The 20,320-nt window shown below is 40.5% G+C and overlaps 1 long non-coding RNA gene across 1 annotated transcript; it reads left to right on the top strand.

The window, feature by feature from the left end:
• The first annotated feature begins 391 nt into the window (after positions 1 to 391).
• Positions 392 to 20,054, top strand: LOC137853624 (uncharacterized). The gene is made up of 3 exons (XR_011094600.1): positions 392 to 513; positions 9,791 to 9,906; positions 12,514 to 20,054. It is a non-coding gene; the product is annotated as an uncharacterized lncRNA (long non-coding RNA).
• The last annotated feature ends 266 nt before the right edge of the window (positions 20,055 to 20,320 follow it).

The raw sequence follows: 20,320 nt of genomic DNA, 5'->3' as shown, positions 1-20,320 counted from the left end.
CCTGAAATTCGGGTTTTTTCTTAATTAGATACAGTTAGGTGTCCTTTCCCTTCTATTGACAGGTAGTTAAGAGAGGAAAACAGTGAAGAGGAAAACCTGCTCCAGAAACATGTAGGACCTGAGGGTAGCATAGAAGGAGCTAGGAAGGAGGGTGCAGACAGAGCCTTCACTAAGCCGGGGTGGAGAAAATGAACCCCCTCAGCTGCTACCCGTTTGCAGTAATGAGATCTACAGCCAGTTTGTGACTTGAGGGGGAGTTACAGCACAGCAGGTGGGGCTGGTTTTGTATAACGTATTGGTTTTTCTTTTTATTTTCCGCCTACTTCTGCGTTTTTTCCTGCAGTAGGGTTTCAAGCAAAATTTTGCAGTGCATAAAGATATGGAATAGAAATTTGGCCCCATGTGGGAAAAGCACAATGTTTCTGCTCCCTCCGAGGCAGAGGGGAAGAAAGAGCAGCAGGACTTGCCTGTGAGCTTTGCAGCAGGAGCCTCAATGGCCTGTGAGAGGCGAAGGTTAGTATTTTCTCTGTATTGTATTTTACTGGAATTGTTGACCTAAAGAAAGTATATTCAGTAGGTAGCAGGGAAACACCAGTGATCAAACAAACTCAAAATCTGTATCCTTATGCTTCTGGTCTTACATGGGAATTTGCCAAATCTTTTTCTTAGCTAAAGTAAATGTAACTGTGTCCTCAGTGGGCAGAATACTAACACTTTCAAAGTGAAGTGTCAGAGCTTTTCAACATGGTATGGAACAGCTAATAAATTGTTTTGTGATATGAGGCTTTGAGCAGTTAGGCCTAAAGCAGAACTCTGTTTGGACTCATCTTCTGCAACAACTTTTCAGATGATCACACGTACATACTACTAACTTAAACATATACAAGACTCCCAACTTACAGAAACAACGAGTAAGTACCTGTTTCAAGCTCTTTGCTTCTATCAGTTTTGTTTTGTTTTTCTTCCTTGCTCTCTGTTCCTGGCTACAGGGGCTTGCTGAAGTCAGGTATGCTATTGCATGCATTTTTGTGTTAAGAAATCCTAATTCAGAAAGTGGCGTTGTGCTTAGGAAACCATTTTAAAACCAAAGCCAAGGACAAATCTGCTCTTTGGTGTTTTCTGTTACCTGCCTATACTCAGGCACTCTTTGTCTTGTGCTCCTTCTACCCCTGCTCCTCCTAGTACGTGGAGAAGTTCCTGAGTGACCTGTCGCCTCAGAATAATGATAAAAAGTCTCAGTGATTCACAGCTAAGACACGCAGAGTGCTCAGTTCTTTGCTCGTACTGTGAGGCAATTAATGCAATTTGTGCTGTTTGGCTGAGTGAACAGTTTGAAATGAACCATTGAGCCATCTGTTCCTCCAGCTGACATCAGGCATGTCAAGAGTAGCAGTCAGCTTTTGCTGGGAAAGAAACATCTCACTGTCATTAAGGAAAGTTCAGGAAAGGTTTGTTTCCTCCCGGTCTATGAAACTAACTTTCTTTCAGATTTTCTTGTGACTCAGACTACGCGCTCTGGAAACTTTTCTGGCCTCTAGTTAATGTATTGAGAGAAGATAAATGGAAACTCTGGCTATGTTGAGCACCTTCTTTTCTCATTTTTTGCATGACTTTGGTGGGAGAGGGAGGTACCCATCACAGTCAGAGTTCTACACAATTATTTTGTTCTTCCCTTGCTTCATTCACCTCTGAATGCTTCTTTCTTGAGCTGAAGGCTTCAAGAAATTGTCTCCCTTGAAACCAGCTCTCGGGTTTCCAGAAGGCCTTTTGGATGTCATATTTCAGCTGCAGTAACTATTAAAAGATACCTGCTACAACAAAAACTCATTATCTCATTAGTAACAGGAAGACCAGTAAAAGGTCTGGCCTGCTTTTCAGCGGAGAGGAAGAGCAGCCTACAGATAATACTGAGGAATTGGATGTTTGATTGCTCTTCATTTGTGCTCACTGAGAAAGTTAGAGGGAACAGATGGCTCGTGCAGCTAACGCGAGTGGTGAAGGGGATAAGGTGAGCCTAAGACAGGGAAGGCATAACTTAGAGAAGATCTAAGCAGGCTGTTTTAAGGTTAACCAGGCCTGGTGAACTGCATCCCTGGGTGAGCAGGGAATTGTTGAAAGCAACTTTAGGAGCTGTGGTCAAAATTTCTGAGATCTGGTTTTGGGCAGGCAAGATACTGGCAGATAGGGAAAGACTGAGGCGGTGCCCGTCTTTAACAAGTGCGTGTGCTGTGGGGTAGAGCAAACTTAGGGATTTATAAAGCAGTTTACATCAGCTTGAAACTTTTAAGACACACTTCCAAAACAATTTGAAAGCACCTATAGGAGAAGTGACTGATTTTAAAAACAAACAAAAGACAAACTACATCAAACCAAGCTAATTTCTTTCTATGAAAGAGTGGCCAGAGAAGAAGCTCTAGAGGTTCTCTATCTTGATTTGCATGTCTGTGACATGTAAAGCTAAGAAGAGCCTTAAGGTCATTGAGATGCCAGGCTGGGTGGGTGGTGTACCTTGAGGGCAGTTGTCACAACAGACAACATCGCAAGCTTTCCATTACTGTCTGTTCTGAAGCAAATCTTTTAATGGGTTCATTAATAGCCAGTGATGGACAAAGGAGTATTCTTATCATTTGCAAAATGTAAATAAGTAGGGCAGAATCTGAATTCAAGATGTTTTCAACAAATAGGAAGAATGGCCTAAAAAAAAAAATCAACTTGGACAAGGTCAAGATAATACTCTTATGCTGGAATAATCAAATGCACAGTGCAGGATGACAAAATACACCGTTTAACAAGAAAGATCTACAAAAATGCAGTGAGATGGTGGTGTGGACCACGGAGTAAACAGGAATCGACTGTATGATGATAATGAGAAAAAGACAAATACCACTCAGAGATGTTTAGTTGTATAACCACTAGGACTTTTAAAGCACTCCACTCCTTCTATTCAAAAATTGCTTTAGAAGGTGGTGAGGCACTGGCACAGGTTGCCCAGAGAAGCTGTGGATGCCCATCCCTAGAGGCGTTCAAGGCCAGGTTGGACGAGGCCCTGAGCAACTTGGTCTAGTGGGAGGTGTCCCTGCCCATAACAGGGGGTTTGGAACTAGATGGTCTTTAAGGTCCCTTCCAACCCAAACCATTTTGTGATTCTGTGATGTGCTCTGCTTGTCTTGCTGAGGTATGCTGGGCCTGTGCTAGGTTGGCACATCCTTTACTATAGCAAGTATTTGTGATAAATGGATGATAAATTAACATATTTTATAGTCCAGTAGCCCATATAGCAGAAGAAAGAACTATTACCTTAAGCACATAAACACCATATAATGAAATAATTTTTAATGAAGAACTTATGTTCACCAAGGCCTGTGGTTATTGTACTGTTTTTTCATATACCAAGAACTGCAGCCAAACCATTACATGGCTCATCTCTGTTTTGTGATCATTTCATTTGTTCATAATTAATATGCCCTACATCCTGTGATCCCAAGCAGTAGCATCTGAGAGGTTTTTTTTTTCTTTCTCAGTAGTCGGTAAACAAGCATCTGTCTGAGACACACTTGGCGTTGTTTAACCAATAGACAGTTGTGTTTTATGGGACTGTGGCACACTGGGCCCAGTTCCAGTCCCACTGGAAATCCCTGGTCCTGCTCCAAGGAATTCAGTACGAGGATGGCAGAGCTGTCAGGGCCCAGTGATTTTGTTTTGGTAGGTGGATCCATCCATGCCTTGCTGGCAGCTCTTTGCCGGTATGGGTGACACCAGTCTGGAGCTGTTGGCTGTCCTGCCTGGGTAGGCCTGGGTTTATGTGCTTTGCGCCAGGCCGTGAGACCGATGGGCAGCAGGCTGTAGTAGCTGATCTATCAACTAGGGATGTTTTTTGCAAAAGTTGTTTCTAAACAGTGCCCAAAGACATTTTGGCTGCCTCTGTGCTTGTTTTTTTCTGGTAGCGTGTGTGATGTTTGTACCTATTTATGTGGAGAGCTGGCCAGGATTCCCTAACAGGCAGCGTCTGGTTGGAAACTGATGAGGAGGCCAACTGTGCTGCATGTCTAACAATTTGGAACAAAGTTTCACTATTGTCTTGTCTATTTTAGTAGTTCAAAAATGAAAGAAGTAATATTATTCCCCCTTTGGCATGGGTTCTGTGTTATTCCTTGCTCTCAGCAAGGCTTTATATTTCATTTTATCTACTCAAGGTAAAATCCCCTTATCACCTACACCTACTAAATAACCTTTCCCAAATCCTTTCTCTAGAGTATTTTAACAGACTATCATTCACAAAGCCAGCTCTCCTGTTTGAGGTGCAGAGTTATCTCTTGACCTTACAAAATGCATCTCAGGCCAGGGCTCTCTGACCAGAGAGAGGGGGGAGTGCTGAGGGAGGCTGGCAGGGAGGAACAGCTCGGCCTGAGCCGCAGCTGCTGCCTCTTCTCTTCCTCCTCCTCCTCCTCTTCCTTGCTGCTGCTGCCGCGGCTTCCCACGCTCCTCCAAGGGAGCGGGAGTGCCAGCTCCCAAAGATATTAATGAAACTACTTGAAATGTCAAAGGAAATTGTTTGTTTATTCTTCAGAGGAGGCAGGCCAGAGCTGCTTTGAATGCCCCAGGGCTCCTCAGGTTCTCCCAGGTTCATGAGTATGGTGATAGTTACGTGGTAGCCAAATATTCTGCGGGCTGTAGGAACATTCTTCTGTCAGGGCAGATGGTGTTCGACTGATAGTTAGAATAATACATGAACAGCAGAGAAGATGTGGGTTGATTAAGTAATTAGCATACTGTGACATTCGATTGCTTAGCTGTAACTTAAAGCTAGGTCAAAATGTTCATCTCTGTTGTGCCTCCCTTCCTCCTTTCCTTCTTCTGTTTGCTATTATATTCACTCCAAAGGGAAGTTTTAACAGAAATTAAATCCCTTCTTGGTAGAAAAAATGTAAGAATTTGTTACTTGGCCCTGCATGTTATGGAATAAAAATAATATAAAGGAAATTAAATTTTGCTAAATGAATTTAAGTTGCCAGGCAACCTGTCATATGCAGTGTGGTATCTACTCGAGCATTATTACAGGCAAACAGCTTAATATGTGGTGCAGATCAGTGTTTGGACCAAAGTGGATGATGTCAGGAAGCCAGGGCAATGGGGACTGGAGGGAGGACAGGAGGCTAGTCTGCACATGTGCCTGAATTGCTCTTGCCTTCATGGTTTGTTTGCGTGTCCACCACAAGCCTAATTAGTTAATCTGATCAACTCTACCCCCTCCCGTCCCTCTGCTCTGTAATTGTACAATAACAATAAGCAGTTTTCCATCAACTGAGGAATAAACACAGAAAGCTTGTGTTTCTCTCAGGAAGGATATCACATTCACTAACTAAATACAACCCACTGAATTACTCATCCTCTCCAAACCCTGTCATCTTCTCTTGTTTTTTGGAGGGTTTCTCTGCATAAAAATGAAAAAAGTTGTCCCATTGATAAATCATTTTCCTATAAAATGTTAGTGCTGATTGAAAAGAGAGTCATATCTTTGGCTGTTCTATAATCACTGGCCATTGTGTAGGGGAGAAGTTGCCATGCTACCTCGCAGGTCCGGGTGTCTGAACCTTTGCACGGTGTTGTACTTCCTTTATGTATAAAAATCACAGAGTGGCTGAGGTTGGCAGGGACCTCTGAAGATCATCTAGTCCAACCTCTAGCCGAGCAGGATCACCTAGAGCACATTGCGCAGGATGGCATCCAGGTGAGTTTTGGATATCTCCAGAGAGAAAGAGACTCTACAACCTCTCTGGGCAATTTGTCCCCGCGTTCTGTCACCCTCACAGTAAAGAAGCGTACTCTCATATTCAGATGGAACCTCCTGTGCTTCAGTTTGTGCCTGGTGCTTCTCGTCCTGTCGCTGGGCACAACTGAAAAGAAACCGGCTCCATCCTCTTGATGCCCTCCCCTCAGATATTTATAAACATTGATAAGGTCTCCCCTCAGTCTTCTCTTTTCCAGACTAAACAGGCCCAGTTCTCTCAGCCTGTCCTCATATGACAGGTGCTCCAGTCCTCTGATCATCTTTGTAGCCCTCCTCTGGACTTGCTCCAGTAGCTCCACATCCCTCTTGTACTGGGGAGCCCAGGACTGGAAACAACATTTCAGGTGTGGTCTCACGAGAGATGAGTAGAGGGGGAGGATCACCTCCCTTGACCTGCTGGCAATACTCTTCCAAATGCACCCCAGGATCCTGTTGGCTTTCTTCACCACCAGGGCACATCAGTGACACATGATCAGCCTGCTGTCTGCCAGGACTTCCAGGTCACTCTCTGCAGAGCTGCTCTCCAGCAGGTCGCCCCCAGCCTGTACTGGTGCTTGAGGTTATTCCTCTCTAGGTGCAGGAACCCTGCATTTGCCCTTGTTGAACTTCATGAGGTTTCTCTCTGCCCAGCTTGTCCAGGTCCCTCTGAATGGCAGCATGGCTCGCTGGGGTATCAGCTGCTCCTCCCAGCTTTGTGTCACCAGCAAATTTGCTGAGGGTGCACTCTGTTCTGTTGTCCAGGTCATTGATGAATAATCTGAACAACACCGGACCCAGTGCTGAGCCCAGGGGACATTGCTAGCTACAGGCCTCCAGCTAGACTGCACCACCAAGCACAACCCTCTGAGCTCTGCCATACAGCCAATTGCCAATCCACCTCATTGTCTGCTCATCTAGGCCGCACTTCCCAAACTTGTCTGTGAGGATGTTATTGGAGACAGCATCAAAAGCCTTGCTGAAGTCAAGGTAGACCACATCCACTGCTCTCTCCTCATCTACCCAATTAGTCATACCATCATAGAAGGTAGCAGATGAAAATGAAAGACTCTACTACAGTGTAAAATGTTAGTGCTGTCTCCAAAGGAGGCTTCTGGATGTCACACAGTACTGCAGCTCTAATATCTAATAGTGTCCAGGAAGAGTCCTACAAAGCTGCCAAATAACATTGCCTTGTTTCACTATGAAATTAATATTTTCCTTGCTGATGTCAGTTCTGGAGGTGGATGAGCAAAACTTAAGTTTGAGAAGAGTAACAATAAACCTGACCAGAGGAGGCAGTTCAGGACCTCTGTTGAGGTGGGTTGACATTGTGAAGAAAGAAAACAGTAGTGCTCCTAGAGAAGACAGAATTTCTCACTCCATTATCCATCTGAGGAAAAAAGATTAATATTTCTGTGCCACAGTGGCACAAAACAGCAGTAGCTGACTGCAAAACTATGTAAGAAATGGTTGTCAGTGCATGCCCTCAGAGGCTACATTTGGAAATCAAATGTCTTGAAGTGCTTTGGCTACTTTGGAGAACAAACATTCAAAAGTTAAAACAATCCATTAAACTTGTGTTAAAATTCTCTGAAATATGTTTTAACACAAATTCAGTAGCTTAATATTTGTTTCTATGACAAATCACCAAGTATTGTGTGGAAGTAAAGTGTCAACCAGAAATAATACATAAAGAAATCATGTGCTTACAAAGATATAATGGGGAGGAGGAAACAGCTGCTTTTAATGCAAAAGGATTGGCAGAGTGCTGTCCTGCACAGCTGACAGCTCAGCTCAAGGCTGGTTTGCCTCCTCCTAAAGCCTGGTGAACATTTTGCTGCTCGGGGGTGTGGCGTAAAGACCAGGTGCTGCTCCTGAAGCCACCTCTGCCTTCTTGAATTCTGGATGAACCTTTGTTTGGTAATTATGTTCTTCATTTCCTGCCCTAAACTCTTCATGTGGTAATTGCTTCTTGTGCTAAAAGCTTTCTTTCTAAGTGATTAAATACTGAAAGAAATTATTACAATAAACTCCTGCCTATCCCACAAAGTATTACATAGCTTAAATGAACAATTCTAATTTCCTTATACAATTACTGCTATTATGTTTAAGTAGCTTATCAATACAAGCAGACTCTGAGATAAGAATCGTTGCCAATTTATGTGCTCCCTGCTCTTGACCTAAAGGAATGACATGATGAGGAAACTCTTGAATACTGAGACCTACAGCTGCATTTCAAAATGTAAAATAAACTGACTTAGTTCACACACCCAAGACTCACTTGTTTAATTTATAAAATGCACCTTGGATAAACAGCTTTGCTTAATGTAAAAGCTCAAATAAAGAGGTCTGGACTGGAAGAGAGCAACAGATTCAAACCAGCATCCCTTTAGATCAGTCACAACCCACAAATTGACAGCATTCCTGAAGTTCCTATTCATCAGATGAGTTATAGGATTAATTTTCTCCCTAACCTAATGGAAGGAAGAAATCCGATTACACTCAGAATCCTCCACAAGGGCAGGTATAACTTTTAATCTTGTTACTAACATTTCCAACAGTCATCAGAGGGATTGTTTGGAAATACAGCAAATTCTCCTTCCTTCCTGACCTCTGGAAGACACGAAAATGCCAAGTAGGAAGCATTCTCTATCAATAAAGCATTAACAGAATTGGTCAGTTTTTTAGCAGGGTGCTTTGATGCGGATAGTGAAGAGGACAAGCTATGAATGTAAAGCAGATGATGCTGAGTAAGAATACAGTTGGAAAAGCATGCTTATGGCCTTAAGCTGTGATTCTGAAGGTCTGGAAGGGCTGTGTATATTCAAATGACCCTGCAACCTCACTTCATAATTTTGCATTGTGACTTGTTGTAAGAACATGGTTTGAGGGGACACCGTATTAGTGGGATGCGAAGGTGATTTAGGACTGAATGTCTTCACTTGTTTTGAGGGATGCTTAAGGTGTGCAGTAATGCAGTCATAGTCCACATAGGTAAAATGGTGGGCAACAGGCCTTAAAAAACATAAATGTTTGCTATTTGAGTGTTATAAAAGTAAAGGGGCTTGATCGTATACTGTATGAAATTTAGAAATCTTGGTCAGTTATCCTCCTTCAGTCTGGAGGAATTAATCTGAAAAAAAGCTCAGCGGATGAGACTGAATAACTGGCCCACAAGGGTACCAGTTACCTTGTACATCCATTATCAGTCCTGGCTAGCCTCCATTTTTTTCTGGTTGATCTAATGTGTTTTAAGTAAATCTGTTCTATTGGAGACCTCATCCTGAGATTGTTTCATGGGGGTGGGGAAGAAGGACATGGACAACTGAACAAATAACAACAACAACAACAAATCATTTGATTTCTTGAAATAAAAGCACAATTTCTGAAGCTCCTGCAATGCTTTTATACCTCTCTCTTACTTCATACAAATTATATTTAAAAGGAGTTTATTCTTTATTGTATCTACATTTATTTGTTTTTCACCATTACCTTAGAATATTCCTGCCTAGCTACCGCAAGTGCTCGCCACTTGATAATCTTTCTTATTTCCGATTAAATTTTTGTCTGAATTATGTATGGAAATCTTGCCATCTCACACTCATAAATAGGTTTGACCAGAAGTATCAATACGATTTGCTAAAAAAGCCAAGGAATTTTTGAGGTTGTGTTCTGGAGTTCAGCATTTATCTTTTGATTTACTGGAAAGGTAAATGATGTATATGAAGCAGACGGGTGATGTACTGTTCTGAAAGATGCTGTGACTAGACGTGCTGAAACACGAGATGCTGACTCAAAGGTGAATTTATATCTACAATTATGTTTGTTTGGGTTTGCTCCAAATAATGGTGAAATGAATTTTAAAAAGCCATTCATTCTGGGTGGAAGAACAAAAGCATTTAAAAATGCCTTCACCTTGCCTTTCTTCAGCATTGACAAATACTTTTTTCCAGTGAGAAATATAAAATTTCCTGATGCTTTAATCTGTGCAGTACAAAGCTATTTCTGTAACTGGTTATGTAGGAAGCAAATCATCTTCCTCAGACCTTGCTATGGACTTGTCTAGAAGAACAGCTGGATGGTCCTGGTGACACAGACCTGCTAGAGACCCCCCAGATAGCCCTGGAAAATCCACAAAGGTAAACTTAATGCTCCCCAGTTGTCTGTCAGCTGTGCACAGGTCTGGTCCCCATGAATAATTTAGAGATGTTTTAAATTACTCTCGCTGCCAAAGGTCTTGAAAAGCAAAAGAAGCAGGTGGATTGGCGGGGCCCAAAAATATCCTCACTATGTTCCTGAATGTGCCTTCGTTCTTTGCCTCACTGCTAGCAGGAAGCAGGATAACACAAGATGGTAAATCAGGCCTTCACATCACAGTTGTATTTTGTGCCTATATTGCCTATATGTGGCAATTTTTGCTTTGTACATTTACTTATTCGCATGATACTAAGCCATTTTTTGACATCCTAGCTGAATTAAACACATTAAAACCTAGACATTGAAGTTTTGATGTCAGTGGGAAATCAAGTGAAAGATGTTCCATATTGATAAATAATATCAAAACTGCTATGCCGTAGTTATTTTTCCAAGGAAAATTTGTGAGTTTATTATTAATTTAAATGCAGTCTTAAGTTTAGTGTCTGCAAGTATGAAACTTTGCAGGAGTTCAGAGGGGTGTGGGTTTTCTCTTTAAAAAAAAATTATAAATAAATGTATACATGAGCTTGATACAAGCACTGTTCTGTAGCTAAACAGAACTTGTCAAGCGTGATTGAAGAAGACAGATCAGAGTTCTAGGGATTCATGCTATCTACAATGAAATTTTAATTCAGTCATATATTGTACTTAAAACATTTCATGTCAACACTCTCAAAATTAAGTACATAGCAACAATGTCTTTCCACTTAACAAATCTCTGTTAATCAAAAAACTTGGCTTCAGATTATTTCTCATCATGATAATGAATTTCAGAAATTATTAATGACCCAACCTTTTGATTTTCTGAAAGCCAGGACTGCAAACACTGCATTATTGCATGAATAAATTGCCTACACAATATCTGTAGCTTTTTGTGTTTTGCATGTTTGAAAAACAACAGGCTTTCCATGTTATGGTAAACTGATTTCCAAAACATGGAATTTCAACCATTTGTACATAAAGATAACTAGGAAAAAAAAAAAAAAAAAAAAAAAAAAAAAAACCTCCATGTAGGTAGAGATTAATGCAGTACAGGTGGAAATTGCAGTGTTTTGCAGAATACTTTAAGTTATTGAAAACTGATACAGACTTCTAGGAGATCAGTCCCCAAAAATCAATACTGAATGACTATTGTATGACTTGTTTATTTTTTGCTCTCTATAAAGCATTTACTAATGATCTTTTCAGCCTGAGACAGCTCTATCATTAGTGTTACCATTAATGATACCTTGTGATGAGGTATTGAAAGTAGTGGAGTGAAATACAAGGCAGCGAACAGCTCATGGCATGTGCAGGAACACAACCACCCTTTGCAGCATCCACATGTATCAACACCTTTGACACTGTGAAATGCAGGTGTGGTTACTACCAAGCAGAGGGAAGCTCAGGCACGAGTGTGTATGTAATACAGCCAAAGTACAGAGGTAGGAAGCTAGAAAACTGATTTCCTTACAAATTCTTGCAGAAGATAAACCTACAGCGTACTGGAGGCAGCATCTCCTCTATGTATCACCTGCACTAATTCTTCAGTGGGTTAGTTGTCTCTGTTTTAAATATGTAACTTAGATTAGAAACCATAGGAGAAGATAAAAAGGGGGAAAGCTGCACTTTTCAGAGTGAAAATCCTTATCTTATGCATAAATGATATGTTGTAGCTCAGCAGGAACACATTCTCTATTTTTCTATTTTGTGTCTTAGACTTCAAGAACTGTATTGTGTTTGGAGACAATACATAATTGATAAGATGTAATACAGGCTTGATGTGTTTCTGGCACTCTTTGCATACAGCTGGAAACTGAGATAAATTGTTTATCCAAGAGCTGGAAGGTGACAAGAGAACAGTGCTTGCCCTGTTCACTTTGAATCCCCACAAAAGCTGGAAGTGATGTTTCCAGGTATTATTTCTGCATGTCTGGGGAAGGTTGACTCTGAGCACACGGAAGAAAAGGTTTTCAGAGGAGACCTGTGTATGGTTCCATAATACAACACCATCTGGTCAAGTGAAAGATCCATTTCCAATCCAATATGAAGCTTTTATCTTAAATCAATATTCTAACTGGAATCATCCCAGTACCTGGGAATGTAGCCTCTGAGGATCATGCTGAGCAGTATGTTACCTGTGTTACAAAGTAATGTAAATCTAGCAGAGCGCTTGCAACAAGTGACATAAAAGAAAGCTTTTTATACCAAAGTAAATGAGAGGAGGGTCAGATTCAGGTATGAATAACTGTGTCATCTCAGAGGAACTGTCATGATTCAGGTATTTGGTGTCATTTAATTACAAGGATGGCTATGCAGAATAACATAGCAGAGCACCACTTTCTGGCAAAGGAGGAGGACTTGGAAGAGTTTTTCTGTGGGTGCCGTATAAGCAAGCTCTTTACAGCAGACCTTTGCTTAGGTCAGGAAGGGAATGTGTCTGCTGGAACAGATGATGCTTTCTTGGAGACTGTCCTTCTATTTGCATACCAGTCGTTGTCTTGTGATGAGTTTAGCTGTGGCATTCTCTATTCTACCCATACAGTTTGCATCTGGTTTGTGTTTTCCAGGGCCCAGCAGCAATTTTGGAGTTACTTGCTGTGCATGATGCTGCAGCTCTCTGGCTTGCAAGTGCCAACTCACTGCACCCTCCACCCTGCTCTAAGGGTTTCCCGTGCTGAATTGTGAGTGGGGAAATGCCAACATCAAGGACAGATCCCCAGGAAATGAGATTATCAGCAGGAAAGTGACAGGAATGAAGGACAAATAGGCAAGCGGGGATTGGTCCTGTCCCCAAAACAGTTTTCACTGGGACAGGAGAGCTCTTCTGTCTGGAAAGCAGATAAGGAGGTTCTTGAAAAGGCTTTCTGCCATGTCTGGTGAGCTGAAGCTTAAATGCCTTGATTTAAGTATTACATGGCTGACTTGTTATGTATGGATAAATTTCTAACATCACGTTACACACGTTCTTATCTTGTGCAGCAGTTAGGAATTGCAAATTCATTATGCCAGTCATTTTACATATGCTATGTATTTTCCTATTTCTGTAGCCTTTGAGCACATTAGTCTTCTCCTGGAAGTTTTCCATTAAGAAAATATTTACAATCTTAATTCTAATGTAATTGCTTTCCCTGGGAATTCTCATGGTCACTAATTAGGTTAACACTGATCATTAGAACACAAACATAATTATTATCCCATAGTATTAAAATTAGTCACACGTTAGAAGCTAAATTAAATTAGTCAATGGTGAGAATGAACAATGGCTGTGCTTCTGATTATACTGTGTCAAGGTTTCCTAAAGAAAACCCTCACTTAAATCATTGAGATGGCTTGTGTGTGTGTTTCAATCACTATCTGTTGGTAATAAGCAAATTAGAGGGTAAAGAAGATCCGGGGTTGACATTCTGGAAGATGTGAGGGAATCATGTAATCTCTTTTGGGATGCGGAGGGAATTTGTTTTTACTTAGAATCACAGAATCATTAAGGTTGGAAAAGGCCTCCAAGATCATCTGCTCTTTTTGGCTGAACAGAAAGAAGCTACAGAGAGTCCGAAGAGCAAATCCCCCTTAGTTTTGCTCTGCAAAAGAGGTCTGTGCCTGTTGGCTTCCTCATGCTGTTTAGGAGTGAGAAGATAACGCTTCTGCTGATGTCTGCTGTACACAGGGATGTGGTGCAGCCTGGGCAGCCCTCTGCTGAAGGCTTAGATCAGTTTCCATGAAGACAGCAGTGTGAATCAGGATTGCCATCCTTTCTAATAGCCTCGCTGATTGTCCTGCACCCAGCTTTTATGGCAGAATTTGGGTCCTGCGTTATCGGTATTGGTTGGGCCAGGTGGATGGCACAGTGGTGCAGCTGGGCTACCAGGCTGAAAAGGATAAGCGAAGCTCAATTACTGTTTCTATGGGACTGAACCTGCCCTGATCCTTTCAGATCCCTCAGCTTCCTAGGGCTGGGGAAAGAGGCAGGAGATCAAAAACCATGGCTTCCTCAGGGCTTTCCCAGCAGGAGCTGGCAGGAGACAAGCTGGAGAAACCATTCTTTGCACACAAGCCTTGCCACGTGGTTCTTCTCACTGGAGGTGGGGAAAATCACTGGATTTAAAAGAAAATGTAATTAGGGTTAACCTGAATTTAAATAATTGTTAAACTACTCAATAGCTATTAGCATGCCCTACCATTTCCTATCAGAGAAATGCAAATGCATGTCACCACATCAATTCATGGGAACGCAGGTTGGAAGCTGATAATTGTTACTGTAATTTTCCACCTAAAATCTCTTGAGAACTCCTCCTATGGATTTCCATGACAGGCCACCCAGAGACACAGGAGCTTTTTGTTCTTGTATTTTAAACCACAGCATTTGTGATAGTCTCTCTATTAGCAACAGTGAACTAAGGTGGGTGTTGTATAAAGACATATTCATTCTGCATTTGCAAAACAGATTTATGTTCAGGGATACAAGATGGAGTATATATAGAATTAAAGCTCTCTAGAATTTTATATAGTTTTAAAGTGATGACTCCATCCTGCTTCTGTTAAAGATTCAAAATTGTAATAACCATTCAAGATGCTTTGGCCTGGGTTCTAAATGAGCACCACTGTCTAAAAAAATACACGTACACCCGATGTAAAATGAAGCATTATGTAATTAATTTGCAAATGGACTCCCTGCACAAGTGCTTGGAAGTTATACGGATGGTAACTTTGTCTTCCCAAGCTGTAAAAGGCTCCGACAGTAGCAGTTTGTCTCTGCTTGCCAGGCCTTGAAATTTGCTCTGTAAAGCTATGTAAGAGATGATAAAAAAGAAATATCTGAAGACAGCAGTATCTAAAGACATAGTGTTTTGTTATGTGCATTAATTACTTCTACTGAGAGCTGAGTATCAGGTGAATACAACCCATAATCTTTTTTCTATTTTTTAGATAAAAATGCGTCAGTTTCAGTGCTTCTGTAAAATACTGATCCTAGGATAAAATTCAGGAGATAGGTCTAATCCATGCCTATTTTTACACAAAGCAGCCCTTCATTTCAAGAACACTGTCGCAACGTATTGAAAAAATGATTTGATCTGTCTTTTTAGAATCACATTTCTTTGAATGTAGATTAAATTTCTCTCCTCGGTATTTATTCTTGTTCTAGCAGTGTCAAAACAGAAAGTGCAAGCATTGTGGTAAAAGAAAAGTTATGTTATTTCCCTGCAGCTTCTGTAAATGCTTTTGTGTCCCTTTTTGAACCGCTGCTCTGTAACTCCTCAGAGTCACCTTCTGTTCCCATGATGGCAGCAGTGCCATAAAGAGCAGTGGGTGAACTTGGGCATGTTGAAGTTGTGTTACAGAGAATGCATTGATTATTTCCCTTCATTCTTATTAATAGATCCTGGTTTTGGAGCTTGATTCTGTCTGCTATCCCAAGCAAAAATGGGAAAGTCCAGCAGGGGCACCCCATGTTGGGTGGTAAAGTTGCCCATGACCTGTCCCCAGGCTGTGCAGAACTGGAAGTGCTGCCTGCACGCAGCTGCAGCCCTCAGCGTGCAGGAGCCTCTGCAACAGCTCCGCTTCCCCGAGAGGGGACTTTGCCAGAGGAATGGCACTGGCATGGATTCAGCAGCCATACGCCTACTCTCGCTTCCTACGCACCCTTTTGTACTGTCACCGTGGATCAGCGTGGGAGCACAGCTTCACAGGTCAGAGGCTGCTTAGACGCTGCTGAACACGCTTCCCCAGTGTTGTTCTCTCGCTGTCCCTAGCTAGCAGAATCTATTTCTTTGGGCAAAATGTAAGCCATATGGGATAATGCTTTTGAAAGCTTGGAAGTCAGATCCTTTGAATTTTTTTTTTCCTTTATGGTCTTAATTTATGCACATATGAAAGTGAAGCATGTTTTTCTTTTTCTCTCCTTGTCTCTTTCCTATCCAAAGCATCAAAAAATCAATCTTTTCCAAGGAGGTTTTTAAAATTGTTTTTGAAATTGAGAAAAATTGGAAAGATAATCCCCAAAAAGCTGCTCTGACAAATAACTTTAAAACAAAACATGAGCTTTAGTTTTTCTTTCCTCTTTCAGCTGTATGAGGAATATCTGTCTAAAAATGTTGATTTGTCTAGCATAGCATCAGCAACGTGTTGCAGAGCTGGCAATAAAACACGGTTCTCCAATGCCTGCCCAGTTCTTTATTGAGAAAACTATTCTTTCTCTCCCTACAGCTCTTCATTTGTTATAGTGCACATCTCAGTTTCTAAAATAAAGGATATGAGTTGGACAGAGAAGACTTGCCTTAAAATTATGATTGATTGTGATTTAAGAGTTCTGTTCTGTCTGTGCTCTGAATCAGAGAAGGCTCCAGTGAAAATGAGTATGTATCAGGAAAACGAAGACCCATTTCCCACATGTTTTGGTGTCTTTGGTTACTTCAGGATAATTTGGACACATTTAATGAAATGCACCAACATTTTCAGAGCAAAATTCCAGATTCTGTTACATCTGTGGAAATGGTAGATTTCTGTGGCTTCCACAGGGTACTACAAATATATGTTGGATTTGGATTTTGGCTTGTTACAAGTCCCTGTACTGAACTAGGAAAGCAGTAGAGTTGGGAGTCAGTGGTAGAAGGATGTATGGTCGTTCTCAGGTGGTGGTGACAAATGTTTGCTAACTTTCTTTCTAGAAGTAGGAACTTTTAAAGGGTTGGCATTTAACTTCATTATAGCTCAGTGTATTTCTTGTATGTATTTATCAGTGGAGCCACTCAGAACCATTCTCAGCCTACTGAACATCAGCATATAATTGCATACTTTCTGTTCAATTGCATATCTCTGTCTCATTTAGGACATGGTGGTAAATTATCTTTAAATATAAATGTCTGCTGACTGACTCTGAAGGTTAAATGATAATTTTGCTGATCTGACTGGTATGATACAGTTGTAATATGTTGACTTGAAGCAAATGCAGACTTTTAGAAGAAAAGTATATTTTGTGGCAAAACCTGTGAGTAGGATTTCTAGAGCATGGATCTGATTTTGCACAAAGCTGGATTATATCCACTGCCTTTGATCTTAATCATATCACGTGGGCATATAATTCCACTAAAACTCCCTTATGAATACCTGTAGACAAGGTATAATTCACTTTGAAAGCCTGAACTGTTGAAACTGTGAATCTCTACTTATTGAAATAACTGGAACTTCTTCTGTATAAGCTGCACGCTTTAGCCATTGATCACATTTGAAGCCTAGAGATCTAAGCCATGTCCAGAAGTTGCTAATTGCCAGATCAAAGTAACTGAGACAGAGACAACCTATGACTTACTTGTGGTTATACAGGAAGTTAATGGTAGCTCTGAGCAAACCAAGTCTTATGACTCCAATCTTGGGTTTGGTGCTGGAGATCAAAATGGTCTTCCTTATATGGCTGCATTTTCTCAGTTTCATTTATTTATTCATTTACTTAATTAGATTCTTGTAAATTAAGTTGCTGCCTGTGAGAAATACATTTGTGATTACAGTCTCTGGCTCAAAACCAAGTGCGCTGTTATTTTTGCAACAGGACAACGAGTTCTTCTCATTCCAAGGAAAAGTTAATTATGAATGGTAGGAAGGTATGTTGTGATTTTGTTATGACCAGTTGTTCTCTATTGTGAGACTATTGCAAATGGTAGCTAGTTAACAAATTCCCTAATTTTATGCCATAACAGCATTAGCTCCCCCCTCCCCCCCCCAAAAAAAAAAAAAAAAAAAATCAAACCCCAAATCAACAATGACAAAACAAACAAAAAACATTGACTTCTTATGCTTCAATTGTATATATGTGATTTGGAAAACCAATGCATTCATTAGGTTTAGCTTTTCTGCCATAAAACTCCTTATGATCTGTTCATGTTAAGATTTTATTCCTTAACAGGATGCTACAAAAAACAATGTATGTAACAAATATGTTTTCTTTTTCCTTGGTACCTTACCAAATAACTGCAGCTGAATGCATTTAGTGTGAATATTACCTAGAGACACTCAGTAGATTAGTGACTGGAACAGAGAAACTATATGTTGGTAGTCATTGATAGTGTGTTGCTTGATTGGTAACACGTGTAAGTGATTTGCTCCTGAATCATCCGAAGTGTATTTTTATCATGCATCTTAGATACAAACTATTTCTTTTCATCGAGAGACTATTCAGTTGTCTAAAACCCATCATATCAAGTAACTCACGAATGTAAGCTCCAAGCTCTGTTTGCTGTGCTGTTGTGGTAGCAAAAAGGCTCCACTTTAATGCTGTCTAGACTTGGGCAGATTTGCCTTAACTATGAGAACTGTACTCTGTGCCATGGCAGTATCTAGTAGCACTGTTCATTCAGATGGATTAAATGAAGGCAATGGTCTGCTAGACTGAATACACCAGCTTTGTTTGTTTCTGATAGCAATGTTAACATGCAGTTGAGTGGCAGAGTGTTTCCATGCAACATCAAGCCCTGAGTGTTACCTCCTCTTGGAGTTTATGTATTAATTCATTTAACATAATTTATGAATTCATATAAGCTCATTAATTCAGTCTGTATAGTAATTCACATTTTGTGAATTATGGATCTTATCAACTTATTTTAATAGCTAAATGAGCAAGTACCTGTTTCCTTGTCAAACCATTTAATGAAAAGCGGAGCGCAAGATTGGAGTCGATGCACTTTTCATTTAAAAATAAATAAATAAACCCAATGGAACTCAGCCATGAGAAATAGTGCTGAGGATGAGATATCTTTGACAATAAATTCCCTCAGATTTTATGGGAACAACCTTTCCATAGAGAGAATGAGCAAAGCCAAATTGTTTTCTGACGGTGTCTTCTTCTACGTTATGAATTGCCTGGCATCAGTGTCATTGTGCTATCCCTATTCTGAAAGACAGATTGTAGTCTGTACATTAACATCCTAGGGATGTGTCCTGCACTTAATCAGTGTGAGAAAAATTGACTCCATTAGATTTTCATGGCTGGGCAAAGTGTCCATAGTACATCTAGACTACTTGGTATGTTTAATTAAGGGATACAGTTCCCTGCTCCAGCTCCTTAACCTCATGAAAAGCTTGTAAGCCATTTGTCACAGCAAAATTTTGCAACTGGGTGGCTCAGGAAAACCTGTACCAGGTCCCTGTGCCCTACATAGTTTTTGAACAAATTTCTAGATGACTTAATCACCTCCTTGTACCATCATAACGTGCCCAATGGTATTCAACATCTACCTACACATCAAAAAATGCCACAGATAGACATTTTTATAGACTGCATGTGGCTCTTATGCTATTTCAGGCATTCTGAGTAGGAAAAAGATAAGGGGGGGGGGGAAGAAAAAGAAAGAGCATGTATACAATAATAATATATTTGGACCACAGAGGTACTGCATGAGGCCAAAAAAGAATGCAGGACCATACATGGTGGATGCATCCAGGCTATACCAAGTGACCCTATGGCTGCAGGATAGTCCCTGGTCCTTTTTTTATTGAGCAATGTAGGTGTGGCTTCTTCATCATAGTTATTTTTCTGTAGAATAAAAGAAAAACATATTTCCTTACCTTGGAGTAGTGTTGTGGAGATCAATACAGTGAAGACAGTAGAGTGTAGGCGTAACATAAAATAAGTGCAAATTTTGCTACATTTGTTTATGCAGCTACTATCTATATTTGAGGTTCAGTTAGTCTGAGATGCACCCATTCTCGTCATTGTCCCATCTGACATAATCTTTTATTGACATTCTTGTAGACTAGACATAATTCCATTTTTCTCAAATGATTTGCCATATAAGTCTTTCCTACTGTATTTTCTATGTTTTCTTTGTTTAATAGATCTAAACTTTTCCAGGCATAAAACTCTGGATAGTCAAAGGCATTTTTCAGGATGGACTCATTTATACCAATAAATTTATACATTTTGTAACCAATGAAAAATGTAAGGAAATGCTGACAAAACCAGCTGTTCCTGCATATCATTTAAGATGTACACAATGTAATCTGTGTGGTTTGACTAGTCATTTGCCATGTTAATGACAGCAAGTACAGGCTTTGAGATTAAAAATAATAATTTAAATTACACTGTTCTAAGGAATAAATGAAATTTAGCAGTAATGAAAAAGCTTCGTTCAATGTCTGCAGTTATTGCAAGCTGAAGCAGCTCTTACTGAAAATTTAACCAAAGGGTCTTGATTTCTCTTCAACTGAAATATTCTGTGATGCAACAAGTAGTTAATCAGGTAAGTGTCTTGTTAAATAATTTAAAGAGGAAGCGCCAGATTCCATCTTAAACTACAATGATGTAATTCCAGCGGAGTACTTTTCTCTTTCGGAGAGTCAGACACTGCAGTTGGAAGAATGTCAAAGCTGAGGCATGGGAGCGGGTTC

Source organism: Anas acuta, chromosome 3 (assembly GCF_963932015.1).
Source record: "Anas acuta chromosome 3, bAnaAcu1.1, whole genome shotgun sequence".
Taxonomy (NCBI): Eukaryota; Metazoa; Chordata; class Aves; order Anseriformes; family Anatidae; genus Anas; species Anas acuta.
Note: the sequence above shows the minus strand (reverse complement) of the source record. Positions and strands in the feature narration are given on the sequence as shown.